This window comes from Panthera tigris, chromosome X, assembly GCF_018350195.1.
Source record: "Panthera tigris isolate Pti1 chromosome X, P.tigris_Pti1_mat1.1, whole genome shotgun sequence".
NCBI classification, from domain to species: Eukaryota; Metazoa; Chordata; class Mammalia; order Carnivora; family Felidae; genus Panthera; species Panthera tigris.
This window is the reverse complement of record NC_056677.1, coordinates 53,097,071-53,111,624: the sequence shown is the minus strand read 5'-3', so window position 1 is coordinate 53,111,624 and position 14,554 is coordinate 53,097,071. Positions and strand designations below refer to the sequence as shown.

Below are 14,554 nucleotides of genomic sequence, written 5' to 3'. Positions count from 1 at the left end.
GTGGTTCCATACAAATTTTAGGATTGCTTGTTCTAGCTTCGAGAAGAATGTTGGTGCAGTTTTGATTGGCATTGCATTGAATGTATAGATTGCTTAGGGTAATATTGACATTTTAACAATATTTATTCTTCCAATCCATGAGCACAGAATGTTTTTCCATTTCTTTATATCTTCTTCAATTTCCTTCATAAGCTTTCTATAGTTTTCAGCATACATATCATTTACATCTTTGGTTAGGTTTATTCCTAGGTATTTTATGCTTCTTGGTGCAATTGTGAATGGGATCAGTTGCTTTATTTGTCTTTCTGTTGCTTCATTATTAGTGTATAAGAAATCAACTGATTTCTGTGCATTGATTTTGTATCCTGCACTCGAGAAGAAAGTATATTCAGTTGCTTTGGAATGAAGAGTTCTAAATATATCTGTCAAGTTCATCTGATCCAATGTATCATTCAGGGCCCTTGTTTCTTTATTGATTCTCTGTCTAGATGATCTGTCAATTGTTGTAAGTGGAGTATTAAAGTCCCCTGCAATTACTATGTTCTTATCAATAGGGTTGCTTATGTCTGTGATTAACTGTTTTATATATATATAGGTGCTATTGAATTCCGTGCAAATACATTTATAATTGTTAACTCTCCCTGATGGATAGATCTTGTAATTGTTAGATAATGCTCTTCTTCATCTCATTTTACAGTCTTTAATTCAAAGTCTAGTTTGTCTGGTATATGTATGGCTACTCCAGCTTTCTTTTGACTTCCAGTAGCATGATAGATAGTTCTCCATCTCCTTACTCACAGCCTTAAGGTGTCATCAGGTCTAAAATGAGTCTCTTATAGACAGAAAATAGATAGGCCTTGTTTTTTTTTTATCCATTCTGATACTCTATGTCTTTTGGTTAGAGCATTTAGCCCATTTACATTGTGTTATTATTGAAAGATATGGGTTTATAGTCATTGTGATATCTGTAAGTTTCCTGCTTCTAGTGGTGTCTCTGGTACTTTGTGGTCCTTGCAACATTTCACTCACAGAATACCCCTTAAAATCAATTGTAGGGCTGGTTTAATGGTGATGAATTCCTTCAGTTTTTGTTTGGGAAAACATTTATCTCTCCTTCTATTCTGAATGACAGACTTTCTGGGTAAAGAATTCTTGGCTGCATATTTTTCCTTTTCATCACATTGAAGATTTCCTGCCATTCCTTTCTGGCCTGCCAAGTTTCAGTACATAGGTCTGCTACTACCCTTATGTGTCTACCTTTGTATGTTAGGGGCCGTGTATCCCAAGCTGCTTTCAGAATTCTCTCTTCATCTTTGTATTTTGCCAGTTTCACTATGATATGTAGTGCAGAAAATCAAGTTGCACCAGAAGGGAGGTCTCTGTGCCTCTTGGATTTCAATGCCTGTTTCCTTCCCCAGATCAGGGAAGTTCTCAGCTATGATTTGTTCAAGTACACCTTCCACCCCTTTCTCTCTCTCTTCTTCTGGAATTCCTATGATATGGATAACGTTCCGTTGGATTTCATCACTTCGTTCTGTAATTCTCTCCTCATACTCCTGGATTTTTTTATCTCTCTTCTTTTCATCTTCCTCTTTTTCCATAATTTTATCTTCTAATTCACCTATTCTCTCTTCTGCCCCTTCAATCCGCACTGATGCCACCTCCATTTTATTTTGCACCTCATTTATAGCAGGTTTTAATTCATCATGACTATTTTTTAGTCCCTTGTTCTCTGTAGCAGTAGATTCTCTGCTGTCTTCTATGCTTTTTTTTCTTGGCCAGCAATTAATTTTATGACTATTATTCTAAATTCTTGTTCCATTATATTGCTTAAATCGTTTTGATCAATGTGTTAGCTGTCGCTACTTCCTGGAATTTCTTCTGAGCAGAATTCTTCCATTTCATCATTTTGGCTAGTTTTCTGTTCCTTATGCATTTTAAATGCTTGTTGTGTGCTCTGCACCTACAAGCACTGCTATGTTAAAGGAGGGTCGTCATCCACTGTCCAGGGTCTGGCCCTTCAAGAGATGTGTTTTTTTTTTTTTTCAGAGAATGTTATTTTCTCTCTGTTGTGACTTTTATTATTCTATTACCCTACTCATAGTGATATTTTGGACCCTTCACCAGGTATGCTTTGATTTGTTCTTTGGAGTATCCCTATAAATGAAAAGAGACAAACAGAAGACAACATTATGCAAACACACAAATAACACAAACTAATAAACAAAAACAAAAATACTAAAGACTAAAAACAAAACAAAAACAAAAACAAAAACACCAAGTACAAGTAAAGAAGAGGGTTGAGGTGGTGCTGATGGAAGAGCACATACACAGAGAAAAATGACAGGAGCCAGGAAAAAGCAGAAGTAAACATTGACTAGGCATAGACACTAAAAGGTTTAATCCAGAGAGAGAGAAAGGAAAATAAAGAAGGACGCGGTAAAAACAAACTGAAAATAAAGTTACCCAGAGAAACTAAATGGCTTGATTATTTCAGAGAGAGAGAAAGGGTGTAAAGAAGGAGGTGTAGAACATATATATGTCAAGACAATGGATTAAATATGTGTGTTTAGACAAACCAATAACTAGAGTAACCAGCCTAGGGCAGGGAAGAGATAAGGAGAAATGGGGGTGGGGGTGGGGCGGGTGAAATACATCTATATATCCAGAATTGACCTAGAGTTAATCCAGGCAATGCTGCAGAGCTTGTCAGGAGGAGCTGTCTGCAGGGTCTGTCCCACTCTGGTAGATAGGCAGTTACCTAGTGCAAAGGGGCGTGGTTTGGTGTAGTCTGGACCCACCTCCACTATGGGCCCTGGGAGTGATCCCTGAAGCCCCACCTTGGTGGTGATGGAGGGGATATGGTGATCCCCCAGTCTCTTCTCCTCTGAGCCGGAACTGGTGGATTCAGTTTGAGTCATCCTCACTATGCCGCAGGCGCAGATGGGGCAGTCTTTCTCACTCTGCCAACTCCACTGACTCTGTGCTTGCCTAGGATTCAAAGTCCTGCTCCATGCACTCTGGCACTGAGGAAGTGCCTCTCAACATGACACAATATGTGGTCCTGGCTGGCTTTGTCTCTGCTGTTGCACTTCAGGGAGGACAACCTTCTCCTCCTGCAGACTGTGCCACCACCCTTGCCTCTGAACCTTGGGGGTGGCAGACACAGGCAGACACAGGCAGGTTTTATATTTTCCCACAGTACTCCAGGGAGGAGCTTTTTCCTCCTACTGTAGGCTGTGCTGCTGAACTCGTCTCCAAGCCCCTGGGGTAGCAGACACAGGCAGGATTTGTCTTTTCCCACAGCACTCCAGGGAGAGAGCTGCCTTCTACTGTAAACTGCACCCTTGGCCCAGCCACTGAACCCTAGCATAATTGCTTTAAATGCAAATTGTCCAAATACCCCCATCAAAAGGCATAGGGTGACAGAATAGATGAAACAGTCTCATCTATATGCTGCCTACGAGAGGTTCACTTCAACCTGAAGACATTTAAAGTAAAATAATGGAAAAGCATTTACCATGAAAATGGAAGTGTAAAAATTTCAGGGTAGCAATACTTATTCAGACCAAATAGACTGTAAACAAAATACTGTAAGAATGAAATCTTACTTTTTGCAACTATGTGGATGGAACTAGAGGGTATTATGCTAAGTGAAATTAGTCAGAGAAAGACAAATATCATATGACTTCACTCATATGAGGACTTTAAGATACAAAACAGATGAACATAAGGAAATGGAAGCAAATTTAATATAAAAACAGGGAGGGGGACAAAACATAAGAGACTCAAATATGGAGAACAAAGAGTTAATGGAGGGGTTGTGGGTGGGTGGATGGGCTAAATGGGTAAGGAGAATTAAGGAATATACCCCTGAAATCATTGTTGCACTATATGGTAACTAACTTGAATGTGAATTTAAAAAATTAAAAAAAAATTAAATAAGAAATACTGTAGCAAAAAACAAAGATGGGAATTATAAAATTATAAAGGGATGAATCCAAAAAGAGGATATCTATACAGTTAACATTGAAACACCTATATTCAAAAAGCAAATATTAATAACATAAAGAGATAAATTGATGGCAATACAATAGTAGGGGACTTTGACATCAAACTTACATGAATGGATCCATCATTAAGACAAAAAGTCAGTAAAGAAACAGTCTTTGAATGACACTTTAGACCAGAGGGGCATAACAGATATATATAGAACACACCATCCAACACAACAGAAAACACATTTGTTTCAAGTACACATAAAACATTCTTCAGAATAAATCACATTTTAAATCACAAAACAATTATCAATAAATTTAAGAAGATTGAAATTATAGCATAATCTTTTCTGACCACAACAGTATGAAACTAGAAATCACACACACACACACACACACACACACACAACTGTAAAATGCATATGTAGGATAAACAATGTGCTACTAAACAACCAATAGGTCAATGTATAAATCAAAGAAAAAAGTTAAAATACATAGTGACAAATGAAAATAAAAACACAACATTCTGATTTGGGGGGGGGATGAATAAAAAGCCTACCTTAAGGCTCAAGACAAAGTTTAAATAAACAATCTAACCTTATACCTAAAGAACTAAAAAAAGAAGAGCAAAGCCCAAGATAAGTAGAAGAAAAACAATAACAAATATCAGAGAAGTAATAAATGATACAGACTAAAAAAGTGAAATTTTTAATGAAACAAAAAGCTTGAAAACATTTAAAAACTTTTGGATAAACTCAGTAACAAAAAAGTAGAAATCAATTTTAAAAACCAGAAATGAAAGGGGAGAAATAATAGCTCACACAACAGAAATACAAAACGATATAAGAGATTACTACAAAAAAATTATATGTCAACCAATTGGACAAAATAGAATAAATGGATAAATTACTTGAAACATAAAATATTACAAAACTGTATCAGGAAGAAATAGAAAATCTGAACATACCAATTACTACTAATGAAACTGAATTGGTAATCAAATAATAAAAGTTCAGAATCAGATGAATTAACAAGTAAATTCTACCAAACATTTAAAACATAATTAATATTATTCAAATTATAACAAAAATTTAAAAAAATAAAAGTTTCCAAACACATTTTATAAGACCATCATTACCCTGATACCAAAACCAGACAAAGGCATCGTAAAAAAAGAATACTACAAGCTAATATCCCTGATGAACATATATCAAAAAAAAAAAAAAAATCCTCCACAAATGATTAGCAAACCACATTCAACAATATGTTAAAAGAATAATTTACCAAAATTAAGTGGTATTGACAGGAATACAAGAATAATTCAGGGACCCCCGGTGGCTCAGTCAGTTAAGCATTGGACTCTTGATTTTGGCTCAGGCCATGATCTCACAGTTCATGAGATTGAGGCCATCATTGGGCTTCACGCTGAGCATGATTCTGTCTCTTCATCTCTCTCTGCCCCCTGCTTCTTCCTCTCCCTTTAAAAAAATAAATAAATAAAAGAATAATTCAATATTTGCAAATCAATTAATGTGATACACCTCACCAACGAAACAAAGAGTAAAAAAATTATATGATTATCTCAATAGATGCAGAAAAAAGCATTTGAAAAAATTTAACATCCATTCATAATAAAACTCTTAACAAAATGTATTTATTTTTTAACAAATTGTGTTTATATAGAATGTACTTCAACATAATAATGACCATATATGAAAAACCCACACCTGATATACTCAGCAGTGCAAAACTGAGAACTTCTCCTCTAAGATGAGTAACAAGACCAGGATGTCTACTCTTGCCATTTTGCTAAACATAGAAATGGGAATCCATGCAAAACAATCAGATAAAAAAAAGAAATAAGATGTATTCATTGGTGGGGCACCTGGGTGGCTCAGTCGGTTAGGCATCTGACTTCAGCTCAGGTCATGATCTCATGGTCTGTGAGTTCAAGCCCTGAGTTGGACTCTGTGCTGACAACTCAGAACCTGGAGCCTGCTTCAGATTCTGTGTCTCCCTCTCTTTCTGCCCCTCCCCTGCTCATACTCTGTCTCTCTCTGTCTCAAAAATAAATAAAAACATTTTTAAAAAATTTAAAAAAGATGTATTCACTGGTAAGGAAGAAGTAAAATTTTTACTGTTGGCAGATGACCTGATACTGTACATACAAAACCTTAAAAACTCCACCTAAAAACTACTCGAATTAATAAATGAATTTAATAAACATACCGGATACAAAATTAATACCTAAGTGTGCATGGGTGGCTCAGCTGGTTGAGCATCCAACTCTTGATATTGGCTCAGGTTATGATCTCATGGCTCATGGGTTTGAGCCCCACATCAAATCCTGTGTTGAAAACATGGAACCTGCTTGGGATTATGTCTCCTCCTGTCTCTCTGACCCTCCCCTGATGTGTCTCTCTAAATGGGTTAACTTTAAAAAAAATTCAAAATTAATACCCAGAAAATGGTAGTGTTTATATAAACTAAAAACAAAGCAGCAAAAAGAAAAATTAAGGAAACAATTGCATTTCAAATTGCACAAAAATAATAAAATGCCTAAGAATAAACTTAGCCTAGGAGGTGAGATATCTGTACCTGAAAACTATAAAACATTCAAAAAAATTGAAGAGGACAAAAACAAATAGAAATATATTATATCCTTATGGGTTGGAAGAAATAATATTGTAACATGTCCATATGAGGCAAAGAAATCTACAGGTTCAATGCAATCCATATCAAAGTACCAACAGCATTTCTCACATAACCAGAGCAATTAATACTAAAATTAGTATGGAACCACAAAAGACCTCGAATAGCCAAAATAATCATGAGAAATAATAATAAAGTTGGAAGTATCATAATTCCAGATTTTAAGGTATACTACAAAGCTGTAGTAATCAAAATAGTATGGTATTGATGCAAAAATAGACACATAGATCATGGATCAGTGGAACAGAAAGAAACTCCAGAAATAAACCCATGTTTATTATTTGGTAATACTTAATCCATTATTATTATTATTATTCTCATAACAATCCACAATGAAGGAAGCATGGATATACAATGGGGAAAAGATAATTTCTTCAATAAATGGTGCTCAGAAAATTGGAAAACTACATTCAGAGGAATGAAACTGGACCACTTTCTAACACCGTACAGAAAACTAACTCAATATGGAGGGAGCCTGGGAATATGGAAAAGTATGAAGATCTTAAGCTGACGTCATCACATGGATACAGCTAGAAAATACCACATCAGTGTAACTATCACAAAAAATAAACAGAAGACTGGCATAACAGACACTCTACAGTTTAATTCCATAGAGGAGGTCATATCAAAAATGGTAAGAAGGGCATAGTCCTAGTAGGAAACCAAACTAACCTGCACGACTAAGCAATAACTGGATGTACCCAAGAAGCTCAGAAAAGTGAAAGAAACAAACCTCACATCAGGCCCCGCAGACATGTGGGACCATCATTGGGAAGACAAGCCCCCATAATATTAGGCTTTGAAAACCCAAGAGGCTCAATTTTATAAGTTTTTAAATCACTGTGGCTTAACACTTTAAAATTGTTTTCAAAATCAGCAGACTCAGCTCTGGGAGACCTAGAGGGCAATAGAAAACTGAGTACCTGCCCTTAAATAAACAGCAAACAAACGACCCCATAGTGATAAGCATGGAAACAGCAGTTTGAAAAGCACCTAGGGTATGCAGGAAGGAGAATATATTTATTAATCTCAGAACATGTGCTGGAGGGTCATGGATCTTTGAGTGACTACTCCAAGAAGAAAAGAGCTGGTAGATACCATTTCTTTCCCCACTCCCCAACCTAGGTACCTGAACAACTGTGAAAGCCACCACACACACTCACCACCGACCTGGTTAACACTGTGTGCACTGGCCCCTACTTTCTCCTGCAGACTTTCCCCATCCAACCTGCTCCACTCAGCAAGTCACTCAAAAGCATCAGCTGATACATCTCATTCTGCAAGCAGCCCCAACAGTGGTCAGCATCACTCCTAAGCAACACTTGTCCTGTGGAAAGGGGAAGAATCACACATGCCAGTTTGAGTGCAGCTCCAGCAGTGGGCTGAGGTCAGACATCTTATTTGACTACAGGCCCTGACCACCAACAAAAAACTCACAGGAGGCAACACAAAGAGGCATCCCTGTAGTTTGAGATCACTACAACCCCAAAAGATAGACAGGAAATGTATATCTACTCTGACTGTAAGCCCTGACCACCAACAAAAGCCTCTCAGAAAAAAATGCAAGAAGTGTGGCCTGCAGTTAGGTGCCACTTCTCTGGAAAATGAGCTGACAGTGAGCATCTGGTCTGATCCAATTACAAGCCCAAGGTAGCCCTAGACTAGCCACCTAACAGCACAGAAACAAAACCCTTCCACAACAGGCAAAGAGGACTGTTGCAGCTGACTGGATTAAAGGAAACTGTAGCTCAACCACAATAATAGGATACATTCAACACACATAAGAGACACCCCTGAAAAGCCAGGTTCTGGTGAACAGAAGACATTACACTACAGAGCACTACAGGACCTCTTCTTCATAAGGCCACTATTTTAAAGCTAAAGAGACATATATTACTTTTCCAATACATAGAAACACACACACAAGTATTTAGACTAAATAAGAAGACAGGGGAATATGTCCCAAATGAAAGAACAAGACAAAATCACAGGAAAAGACCTAAATAAAACAGAGATGAACAATTTGCCTGATAAAGAATTCAAAGTAATGATAAAAAAGATAATTACTGGACTTGTAATTGGATGGATTGTATGGGAATCCATAATGAAGAAAGAGAAAATGGGGCAGAAAATTATTTGAGGATGATAGCTGGAAACTTCCCTGATCTAAGGGGGGGGGCAAACATCCAGATGCAGGAATTACAGAAAACCCCTCACAAAGTAAACACAAAGGGGTCCACATCAACACACCCGATAATTAAAATGACATAAAGTAGTCGCAAACAGCATTTTGAAAGCATCAAGAGAAAAGAAGACAGTTGAATAAGTTGCATACAAGGAAAACCATATAGAGCTAACAGCTGATTTTTCAAAGGAAACTTCAGGCCAGAAGGGAGTGGCATGATAGATTCAAAGCATTGAAAGAAAAAAAAAACCCTGCAACCAAGAATATTCAGAAAATCCCATCATAAAATTGCAGAATACACATTCTTTTCAAGTGCACATGGAACATTCTCCAGAATAGATAACATATTAGGTCTCAAATCAGGCCTCAACAAATACAAAAAGATTAAAGTCGTACCATGAAACTTTTTCAACCACAAAACTATGAAACTAGAAGTCTACCAAAAGGAAATATCTGGAATGACCACAAATAACATGGAGGTTAAACAACATGCTACTAAACAATGAATGGGTCAAACATGAAATAAAAAGAAATTAAAAAAAATATGGAAAAAAAATAAAAATGAAAACGCAATGGTCCAAAACTTTTGGGATGTAGCAAAAGTGGTCCTAAGAGGGTAGTATATATAGGCATACCACAACATTCATGAAAAATCTCAAATAAACAAAATAACCTTAAACCTAAAGGAGATAGAAAAATAACAAGAAATGAAGCCTAAATCCAGAAGAAGGAAGGAAATAATAATGATTAAAGCAGAAATAAATGATACAGAAAGTTAAAAAAAAAACAGTCAATGAAATAAAAAGCTGGCTCTTTGAAAAAATTAATAAAAGTGATTAACCTCTAGCCAGACTTATCAAAAAGAAGGATAAAGGACTCAAATAAATAAAATCACAGATGAGAAAGGAGAAATAGCAACCAATGCCACATAAATACAATTATAAAAAATTAGATGCCAAAAATTGGACAATCTGGAAAAAAAGAATAAATTTCTATAAACATGCAAACTACCAGAACTGAAACAGGAAAAAATAGAATACTTGAACATACCAATAACCAGTAAAGAAATTGAATCAGAAATCAAAAAACTCCCAACAAACAAAAGTCCAGGGCCAAATGTTTTCATACGTGAGTTCTACCAAACATTTAAAGAAAAGATAATATCTATTGTTTTCAAACTATTCCAAAAAATAGAAGAGGAAATAGAATTTCTAAACTCATGCTATGAAGCCAGCACTACCCTGATAGCACAACCATGTAAGACTCCACTAAAAAACAGAACTACAGGACAATATCTCTGATGTACACGCATACAAAAATTCTCAATAAAATACTAGAAAACCAAATCCAACAATACATTAAATAATAAAAAAAATTTAACTACCCTATGAACCAGCAATTTCACCACTAGGAATTTATCCAAATGATAAAAAAAACTGCTGATTTGAAGGGGCACATGCACTCCAATGTTTATAACAGTGCTATCAACAATAGCCAAATTATGGAAAGAGCCCAAATGTCCATCGGCTGATAAATAAAGAAGATGTGGTGTGTGTATACACACACACACACACACACACACACACACACACTGGAATACTACTCAGCGATGAAAAAGAATGAAACCTTGCCATTTTGCAACAACGTGGATGGAACTGGAAGGTATTAAACTAAGTGAAATAAGTCAGTCAGAGAAAGACAGAGATCATATGATTTCACTCATATGTGGCATTTGAGAGACTCAACAGATGAACATAGGGGAAGACAAGGAAAAATAAAATAAAAACATAAATGGAGGCAAACCTATATTTGAGGAACTCAAATACAGAGAACAAACAGGGTTGGGTGTCATATGTAAGAGATAAATCACTGGGTTCTATTCTCGAAGCCAAAACTATACATTCACCGCAATCAAGCAGGATTTATTCCTGGGTTGCAAGTATAGTTCAATATTTGCAAATCAATAAATGTTATACACCATATTAATAAAAGAAAGGATAAGAACCATATGATCATTTTAATAGATCCACTTGTTTTTCAGGAGGATGTGCTTTTTAAAAAATGTTTTCATAGTCCTGAAATTTCTTTGTGTAGACCTGAGAAAAGGAAGAAATATGTCAACAATAGCTTAAAAAGTCTTTGAGGAGTACCTCTGTGCAGTCATTCCCTTTCTTTCTGAGAAGCCCAGGAGCATTGTTTGGAATAGTGATAGGGACTTGGAAATTCAAGTCTTTAGCTAATAACTCCCAAATCTAGCTAACAGGTAGCATAGTTTTATGCTATATTTATGGTTTTACAGTTTAATATTGAATCTACATTCACGTCAAAATATTTACCAGACAACATTTTTCATTAAATTTAAAAAAATGTTTATTTATATTTGAGAGAGAGAGAGAGAGAGAGAGAGAGAGAGCACAAGCAGGGGAGGGGCAGAGAGAGGGAGACACAGAATCCAAAGCAGGCTCCAGACTCCGAGCTGTCAGCACAGAGCCCGAAGCGGGGTTTGAACTCATGAACCGCAAGACCAGGACCTGAGCTGAAGTCGGATGCTCAACCAACTGAGACATCCAGGCGCCCCTACCAGAATTTTTGTTTTATGGAAAAACTAAACTGTGTTCCACATCTTATACTAGGACTTAGCTCTGGTGTGTGGTTTATGTTTCTGAGGTAGTCTGTATGTTGATTTTTCAGATATGTATTTTTCTGGGGTTAGAAAATCACCTTGTAGTTCAAAGAGTAATATTATAATGATGGGAGTGAGATGTGATTAAGGAAGCATTTTCCTTGTATCTCTACACTGAATATTATCATTGTTTCTCATATACCAGAGATACACTTTTTCTCCCTCTGTAGTCTTCTGAGAATGAGACCCAGACATCCATACATTCGCCCTCCATCTTACATCTAAAAGTACACTTTTTAAGTAGGGTGAAACCTCCTGCTTGGCAAGGAACTGTAGGAGGGAAAAAAAAAGATGTCTTCATTTCCCGAAACTAGGAGGTTGTGTTTGCTTCAGCATAAATACAACTAAATTGGAGCCATGAAGGCACTATCATCAGCAAATCTCTACCTATAAAATCCCTGAGTGGCATGTGGAGGAGGGGTGTCTGCCTAAGTTTCACCATCATCAGCAATGCTTACAATCATCTGTTTATATGTTTTATCATTTTATATTTTTACTATTACCTACTACTGATCTTTTTTTGCCCAACCCCAAGGAGAAAAAGATCAGGTGTGGGCCTTGATATATCTTTTCACATAAATAACTTCCTGAGAAACACTCAAAAAGGAGCCCTATGAACTTTCTTAGTCTTATCCCAAACTTTACTGCAGATAATGTACCCTTGGACCTGTACCAAAGGGAACTAATCTAGACAACGAAATAATCTTTGTTTTTCTTGGCACTGAAGCTCCTTAGAACTTAGCTGATCATAGAAGCTCTGTCAATTGATGATTATTTTAGACAGCTTTAACACTGTCTGTGTTAGCCACGAAAGCTCAGTTGAAATTCTGCTTGATTGAGAATACTATAGAGAACACTCTTCCTGTGTTAGTGGGCCATAAGAATCTAGTGGCACCTGGGCCTCTTGAAATCAGATTAAACATTAATAGTTGACAGTAATATCATAAATGATTTTCAGAGAACCTGATTTCTTAATGAATGGAACCATAAAATGAAGTCAATATCTGTGCCACAGGCTAAAGTCAAAATATGCAACGTTTTTTCCCTCACTGGCAACTGATGTGTCTCCCTCCCTTCAAGTCTGAGGCTCTTATGTATTGATGAAATTCAGGTTGAATGTTTTTCACTGGGAAGAATATAGTCATTTCAAAGCCTAAATTATCTGTGTGTAGATTTTCATAGACAGGCAGACCCTAGAGGTCATTTGGGTTAGCCACCTACATTGTTGTAGTACCTCACACCTCACTCTGTTCTGATTTATTGTCTACCTGACACCACATGAGCAAAACGGCATCCTTTGAAATGAGAGCTTTCTTTCCTATTTAGGATTCCTAAAATCTTATCTAGACTAAAATAGTCTTATGCCTTCTTTCTTCTATTCTTTTCTGGGTTTCTTCAGGTTACAAACCCTGGCACATTACTTGGAAGAGGGCCACTGTGATTGAATTATAACCAATAAATTATGTACTAAGATCTCATGAATGGGGTACCTGTGTGGCTCAGTCGGTTGGGTCCAACTTTGGTTCAGGTCATGATCTCACAGTTTGTTAGTTTGAACCTCATCTCAGACTCTGTACTGACAGTGCAGAGCCTGCTTGGAATTCTCTCCCTCTCCTCTCTTTCCCACCCCCAAGCATGCTTTCTTTCTCTCTCTAAAAAAAGACTTAAAAAGATATTATGAAAACAATAGATTTTACTGTCTGGAACTGAAATATCTATGAGTGGAAAATGTCATATGGTTTGTAGTTTCTTTATTGAAAACCTGCCAATCTGTGAAATTTATTACCTTTGGGACGATTTCTGAAAGACTGATTCTGGTAGTAGTTTCAGGGTTGTGTGTCCTTTGAAAGTCAGATTGTCATTTTCCCATCCTGCTTGGAGATGAAATTTATTGATTCCCCAACCCTCCATTTGTCATTTAAGGGATGAGATGTGCAAGCAATGCATTGAAGCTAATTTGATGGAGAAAAAGTCATTGCTGTCTGGGAAGGAAGTGTATGTGACTGATCATGTCAGTGAAGTAAGTCTATCAATTCATTCTTTTTTCTTTTTAATTTACTGGCCCCAAAACCGACACATAGATCAATAGAACAGAATAGAAAACCCAGATAGGGACCCACAAATGTATGGTCAACTAATCTTCGACAAAGCAGGAAAGAATATCCAATGGGAAAAAGACAGTCTCTTCAACAAATGTTGGGAAAACTGGGCAGCAACATGCAGAAGAATGAAACTGGACCACTTTAGTACACTATACACAAAAATAAATTCACAATGGAAGAAAAACCTAAATGTGAGACAGGAGGCCATCACAAACGCCAAAAACAGGTGTTGGTGAAGATGTGGAGAAAGGGGAACCCTCTTGCACTGTTGTTTGAAATGCAAACTGGTGCAGCCACTCAGGAAAACAGTATGGAAGTTTTTCAAAAAGTTAAAAATAAAACTACCCTATGAGCCAGCAATTGCTCTACACTACTAGGTATTTAGTCAATGGATACATAAAATACTGTTTTGAACGGGTATGTGCACCCTGATGTTTATAGCAACATTATCAACAATAGCCAAATTATGGAAAGAGCTCAAATGTCCATCGACTAACAATTGGATAAATAAGAGTTGGTATACTCCCCACCACACACACAATAGAATATTACTCAGCTATCAAAAAGAATGAAATTTTGCCTTTGGATGGAGCTAGAGTGTATAATGCTAAGTGTAATAAGTCAGTCAGAGAAAGACAAATACCATATGATTTCACTCACATGGAATTTAAGAAAGAAAACAGATTAACATAGGGGAAGGGAAAAAAGAGAGGGAAGCAAACCATAAGAGACTCTTAAATATAAAGAAAAAACTGAGGATTGATGGGTATTAAGGAGGGCACTTGTGATGAGCGCTGTTATATGTAAGTGATGTCACCTTATATGTTAACTAATTGGAATCTAAATAAAAACTTGATTCAAAAAGAAGAGAGTT

General features: G+C 36.6%; 1 long non-coding RNA gene across 1 annotated transcript; it reads right to left on the bottom strand.

The window, feature by feature from the left end:
• Positions 1-2,116: 2,116 nt before the first annotated feature.
• Positions 2,117-9,432, bottom strand: LOC122235507. Its single transcript, XR_006213575.1, has 3 exons — positions 7,881-9,432; positions 5,283-5,476; positions 2,117-2,157 (listed from the first exon to the last, which is right to left on the bottom strand). It is a non-coding gene; the product is annotated as an uncharacterized LOC122235507 (long non-coding RNA).
• Between the last annotated feature and the right edge of the window lie 5,122 nt (positions 9,433-14,554).